General features: G+C 39.8%; 1 long non-coding RNA gene across 1 annotated transcript in view; it reads right to left on the minus strand.

Moving 5' to 3' along the window:
* LOC126229614 (uncharacterized) overlaps positions 1 to 1,739 on the minus strand; it is a 41,508-nt gene extending 39,769 nt beyond the window's left edge. The window contains exon 1 of the long non-coding RNA XR_007544197.1: positions 1,645 to 1,739. This is a non-coding gene — a long non-coding RNA (uncharacterized LOC126229614). The remainder of the gene's footprint in view (positions 1 to 1,644) is intronic.
* Between the last annotated feature and the right edge of the window lie 5,492 nt (positions 1,740 to 7,231).

Genomic DNA, 7,231 nt, shown 5'->3' on the forward strand with positions numbered 1-7,231 from the left:
GCCCCTTTGCAGAAGATTGGCATTGATTGCTTTCAATGATATTATTGAGTCTTGTTGGATTCAAACAACAGAATTCAGTAAACTATATGGGTGTATCTCACAAAATCCATGTGTGTTTCAAGTGATGCTTGAGAATAGTGACTGGCTTCACATGTGGTAGTATACTGAATGTAATGTCTCCCAGATTTAGTACTCTGTGTGGTCCAAAATATGCAGTGCTAGTCTGATTGTATTGTTCTGTAACATTATGCACTCACAGTCTGACAGGACTTTGTATACAACAAATTTTGGTAAGCTGCAGGACAGGGGCTGCAGTATTCACATTCATGCAGTATGTTATTTCACTCCATGGGCTATTGCTTGTAGCTCTGTAGTTGCTGGTGGTTGTACTAGATATATGAAATCTGCTGATACGTTGAGTGGCTTTCCATACAAAATCTCTGGCAAAGATGCTTTGAAGTCTTCTTTGAATGTATAACAGACACTAAGTAGAACCCAGGGTAAGGACTCTGTCCACTGGCTCCCAGGGTTCATAAGTGCTGCCTCAAATATTTGAAGACAGTGTTCTGCCAGTCCACTGCACTGTGAAGGGGCAGGCTGTGGTGTGGCAGCACTCAATGCTGCAGAGGTTATATAGCTTGGAGAACAAACGGTATGGACTCAAACTGGCAACCCACTTCGGTAGTGACGAATGCCGAAACACGATATCCACAGCGGTACAAATGCCCTCATCATCATCACAGAAAGAATATATGGTAATCTTCTCACACCAGCAAGGGGATGATCAAATTGAAGTGAACATGTTGTATCTGGCCTTTAGATATTTTGCGTCATCCAGTATCGGATGTGTATGTCATCCAGTATTGCAGTGCTGGCAAGCCATGTGACTTCGAGTCCTTGCAGTATCACATCACTTCAGGCCAGACAACTTGCAGAGCAACTGTGGCATTAACTGGCTGAATCACTGACATCATGGATGCTGGTAGGAGTGATTTAGAATGGAATGATCATATAAAGTTGATCATTGGTAAAACAGATGCCAGACTGAGATTCATTGGAAGAATCCTGAGGAAATGCAATCTGAAAACAAAGGAAGTAGGTTACAGTACACTTGTTTGCCCACTGCTTGATATTGCTCACCAGTGTGGGATCCGTACCAGATAGGGTTGATAGAAGAGATAGAGAAGATCCAAAGCAGATTAGCTACATAAGATGGGTTTCTACATGCATCTAGAATGATCAACTCGCTCCTTACACTTAAATCCAATTGAAGATGCACAAAATGTTCTACACTGAGAAAGTGTACCATTGCCACAGATCATTTCCAACCCTCAAAGGGCAATTGGCAGCATTATTTCAGACCACATTCAGTGGATCAAATGAGTCAATCTACAAGTGTGGGGATCTAGTGTGCATCCTATATCACCATGAGAGGACCTCTATTCTTATACAGGCAGTCTGTATGCCATCAGTATTGACACACTGTACACAATATTTGTCACTCACAAACCATGATGAGTTTTCTGATAAACTTACAGTGTCATGAGTTGCAATATTGACACAGTACACATTATCTCGATGTGTAAAGTTGTTTCATAGGTCTCAAAGAATCCTTAACTTTTGACACAAAAAAAATTACATTACCTTATGGTCCACAGGCCTAGAAGCCAGCATGTGGAGCAGTGACACTCCACAGTCATCCACACTACTGGGATCAGCACCAACATCCAACAGCATGTTCAGGCCCTTTAAAAAAAACAATACAATCATTCAATACAGGCATACCAGCTGAACTGCTTGTTTGCTTTTCAACAATTTAGATTTGTGAATTCAAACGGAAACAGAACTTTTTGATTTAATTGACCTTAAAACAGTCAGATATATCAACTAATCATTTCAATAGGTTGAATGTTCTGTGCAACAATTTTGTTGAAGAAAGTGTAACATAAATGTTTAAAGTGGTAAGAACATTTTCCATTTCTCTTTAGTAGAAGTTCTGGCAATTTTAAATTCAACCTAACTCTTAGAGATTCTAAAATACATTGTAGCTCACACACAAATGTATCCTACATGAAAAATAAATGAAAAGTTCTCTAAAACTTGAGACACATTAGGGACGGCGGGAAGACATTTACTATGAAAACACAGTTTATGAGCACAGAATGTAGCCCTGTATCTCAGTGTGGGGCTTTGAAAAGCTACCTATAGAAATGGCTTAAGCAATAGGGGCTCCTGCCTGGAAAATTAATGGAAATCTTATCTAAAAAGCCATTCCTAAAAACTGTAATAAATATTTAGTGTCAACTGAAATTCCTGCCAGACTAGAACTCAAATCTGGATTTCCTGAATACTGTGATCAGTCAATAATAATAATAATAATAATAATAATAATAATAATAATTCCCGTGGAGGCCTGGGAAAAGAATAGGCCTCCGGTATGTTCTGCCAGTCATAAAAGGCGACGAAAAGAACAAACCACTAATAGGGCTAACCCCCCTTTTAGTGTGATTAGTTGGTTCAGGACAGAACTAAAGAAGCCTCGGACAAGCGCCGTCATGGTCGGGGACGACGCTTGAACCCTATGCCCACCCACAATGGTAATGACACTGCTAGCCAACTGGAAAATGATTCAAATCCAAATAGAGGTGTTTTGCAGGATATGCTTCCTGTAACAACCCTAGAAGGAAAACAAAGACAGAGGATGAGATGGTCAGATGAAGTTAATCGACACCTCATGTTCTGTTATTACCAAGCAACAAACCTAGGAACCAACACAACTGGATACAGATCACAAGTATACACAACATTTATTACCAGATACCCAGAATTAAAATTTTTAACAGAACAATGACTAGCTGATCAGATCCGTGTAATAATAAAAAATAACAGGATACCCCAGTCAGAATTAGAAAACATCAAACAACAAGTACAACAAATACTGGAACAAAATAATGTGCAATCAGAAGAAGAAGAAAATACAGTAATGGACTCAAACATCCCAGAGCAAACAAACAAAGAACAACACGGATCAATTTAACAGTCAGAGGAAAACGAAATCTTAAGACAGCCACCAGAACAAGCACAAATAGAACACGAAGTGACACACATGTTAGATATAGAAGAAAAATTTCAGCTGACATATATAGAATACAAAGCCACAAATACAGACATTAGACCATTCTTGCATAGACCGCCAAATAACCCAAAAGTCGAAACAACAATAAAAACTATCAACACAATTATACACAACAAAATAAATGAAAACACAACTATGGAAGAGTTACAACTACTGGTTTATGTAGGAGCACTCACTTCACTAAATATACACACTAGGCAGAGATCAGAACCAACCAACACACAGAAGAAACCCACAAAACCAGCATGGCAACACAGGCTACAGATCAGAATAAAAAAACTGAGAAAAGACATCGGACAGCTAACACAATTTATAAGAAATGAAATGTCAGAAAAAAAAACGAAAAAGGTTAGGTAAAATCTCACAACAAGAAGTGATAGAGCAATTAGATGAAAAGAAGCAGAAATTACAAGCAGAAACAGATACATACAAGATGATACCACAAATGCCTGAAGTGATAATTTTGCAACATGAAGTCACCCAAGCAATTAATTCTACTCACAATTGGAAAGCCCCTGGAAAAGATAAAATAGCAAATTTCTGGCTAAAGAAATTCACCTCAACACATTCACATCTAGCTAAATTAGTTAACAATATGAATATAATAGAAGGAAACATTCAACGTGGGAAAAAATATATCTAAAAACAAAGATGATGTGACTTACCAAACGAAAGCGCTGGCACGTCGATAGACACACAAACAAACACAAACATACACACAAAATTCAAGATTCAAGCTTTCGCAACAAACTGTTGCCTCATCAGGAAAGAGGGAAGGAGAGGGAAAGACAAAAGGATGTGGGTTTTAAGGGAGAGGGTAAGGAGTCATTCCAATCCCGGGAGCGGAAAGACTTATCTTAGGGGGAAAAAAGGACAGGTATACACTCGCACACAAACACATATCCATCCACACGTACACAGACACAAGCAGACATTTGTAAAGGCAAAGAGTTTGGGCAGAGATGTCAGTCGAGGCGGAAGTACAGAGGCAAAGATGTTGTTGAAAGACAGGTGAGGTATGAGCGGCGGCAAATTGAAATATGCGGAGATTGAGGCCTGGTGGATAACGGGAAGAGAGGATGTATTGAAGAGCAAGTTCCCATCTCCGGAGTTCGGATAGGTTGGTGTTAGTGGGAAGTATCCAGGTAACCCAGACGGTGTAACACTGTGCCAAGATGTGCTGGCCGTGCACCAAGGCATGTTTAGCCACAGGGTGATCCTCATTACCAACAAACACTGTCTGCCTGTGTCCATTCATGCGAATGGACAGTTTGTTGCTGGTCATTCCCACATAGAATGCGTCACAGTGTAGGCAGGTCAGTTGGTAGATCACGTGGGTGCTTTCACACGTGGCTCTGCCTTTGATCGTGTACACCTTCCAGGTTACAGGACTGGAGTAGGTGGTGGTGGGAGGGTGCATGGGACAGGTTTCACACCGGGGGCGGTTTATGAAATGAGATCCATCCTTCATGAAATCCTCCCCACTCCACCAAGAGTGTCTTTCCGCCGTCCACCTAACCTTCGTAACCTCTTAGTTCATCCCTATGAAATCCCCAAACCACCTTCCCTACCCTCTGGCTCCTACCCTTGTAACCGCCCCTGGTGTAAAACCTGTCCCATGCACCCTCCCACCACCACCTACTCCAGTCCTGTAACCCGGAAGGTGTTCACGATCTAAGGCAGAGCCACGTGTGAAAGCACCCATGTGATCTACCAACTGACCTGCCTACACTGTGATGCATTCTATGTGGGAATGACCAGCAACAAACTGTCCATTCGCATGAATGGACACAGGCAGACAGTGTTTGTTGGTAATGAGGCTCACCCTGTGGTTAAACATGCCTTGGTGCACGGCCAGCACATCTTGGCACAGTGTTACACTGTCCGGGTTATCTGGATACTTCCCACTAACACCAACCTATCCGAACTCCGGAGATGGGAACTTGCTCTTCAATATATCCTCTCTTCCCGTTATCCACCAGGCCTCAATCTCCGCTAATTTCAAGTTGCCGCCACTCATACCTCACCTGTCATTCAACAACATTTTTGCCTCTGCACTTCCGCCTCGACTGACATCTCTGCCCAAACTCTTTGTCTTTAAATATGTCTGCTTGTGTCTGTATATGTGTGGATGGATATGTGTGTGTGTGCGAGTGTATACCCGTCGTTTTTTCCCCCTAAGGTAAGTCTTTCCGCTCCCGGGATTGGAATGACTCCTTACCCTCTCCCTTAAAACCCACATCCTTTTGTCTTTCCCTCTCCTTCCCTCTTTCCTGATGAGGCAACAGTTTGTTGCGAAAGCTTGAATCTTGAATTTTGTGTGTATGTTTGTGTTTGTTTGTGTGTCTATCGACATGCCAGTGCTTTCGTCTGGTAAGTCACATCATCTTTGTTTTTAGATATAAATTAGTTAACAGTTACATTGCAGACCCATACACATTCCCTGATACACTTACACATGGAATAACTTATCTGAAACCTAAAGATCAAGCAGACACAGCAAACCCAGCAAAATATCGCCCCATAACATGCCTACCAACAATATACAAAATATTAACTTCAGTCATTACACAGAAATTAATGACACATACAACACAGAACAAAATTATAAATGAAGAACAAAAAGGCTGTTGCAAAGGAGCACGAGGATGTAAAGAGCAACTGATAATAGATGCAGAGGTGGCATATCAAGCTAAAACTAAACAAAGGTCGCTACACTATGCATACATTGATTACCAAAAAGCTTTTGATAGTGTACCCCACTCATGGTTACTACAGATATTGGAAACATACAAAGTAGATCCTAAATTGATACAGTTCCTAAACATAGTAATGAAAAACTGGAAAACCACACTTAATATCCAAACAAATTCAGATAATATCACATCACAGCCAGTACAGATTAAGTGTGGAATATACCAAGGAGACTCATTAAGTCCTTTCTGGTTCTGTCTTGCTCTGAACCCACTATCCAACATGCTAAATAATACAAATTATGGATATAATATTACTGGAACATACCCACACAAAATCACACATTTGCTATACATGGATGATCTAAAACTACTGGCAGCAACCAATCAACAACTCAACCAATTACTAAAGATAACAGAAGTATTCAGCAATGACATAAATATGGCTTTTGGAACAGACAAATGTAAGAAAAATAGCATAGTCAAGGGAAAACACACTAAACAAGAAGATTACATATTGAATAACCACCGTGACTCCATAGAAGCGATGGAAAAAACAGATGCCTATAAATATCTAGGATACAGACAAAAAATAGGAATAGATAATACAAATATTAAAGAAGAACTAAAAGAAAAATATAGACAAAGACTAACAAAAATACTGAAAACAGAATTGACAGCAAGAAACAAGACAAAAGCTATAAATACTTATGCTATACCAATATTGACCTACTCATTTGGAGTAGTAAAATGGAGTAACACAGACCTAGAAGCACTCAATACACTTACACGATCACAGTGCCACAAATATAGAATACGTCACATACATTCAGCAACAGAAAGATTCACATTAAGGAGAAAGGAAGGAGGAAGGGGATTCATCGACATAAAAAACCTACATTATGGACAGGTAGACAATTTAAGAAAATTCTTTCTAGAACGAGCAGAAACTAGCAAAATACACAAAGCAATCACTCATATAAATACATCGGCTACACCACTGCAATTTCATAACCACTTCTACAACCCTTTAGATCACATAACATCAACAGATACGAAGAAAGTAAATTGGAAAAAGAAAACACTACATGGCAAGCACCCGTATCATCTAACACAGCCACACATCGATCAAGACGCATCCAACACATGGCTAAGAAAAGGCAATATATACAGTGAGACGGAAGGATTCATGACTGCAATACAGGATCAAACAATAAACACCAGATATTACAGCAAGCATATTATTAAAGATCCCAATACCACAACAAATAAATGCAGACTTTGCAAACAACAAATAGAAACAGTGGATGTACAATACTAGCAAATACAGAATACCCCAGAAGACATGACAATGTAGCAAAAATAATACATCAACAACTTGTCATAAAACATAAACTAATAA

The sequence above is a fragment of the Schistocerca nitens genome, unplaced genomic scaffold (genome assembly GCF_023898315.1).
Source record: "Schistocerca nitens isolate TAMUIC-IGC-003100 unplaced genomic scaffold, iqSchNite1.1 HiC_scaffold_376, whole genome shotgun sequence".
Classification (NCBI taxonomy): domain Eukaryota; kingdom Metazoa; phylum Arthropoda; class Insecta; order Orthoptera; family Acrididae; genus Schistocerca; species Schistocerca nitens.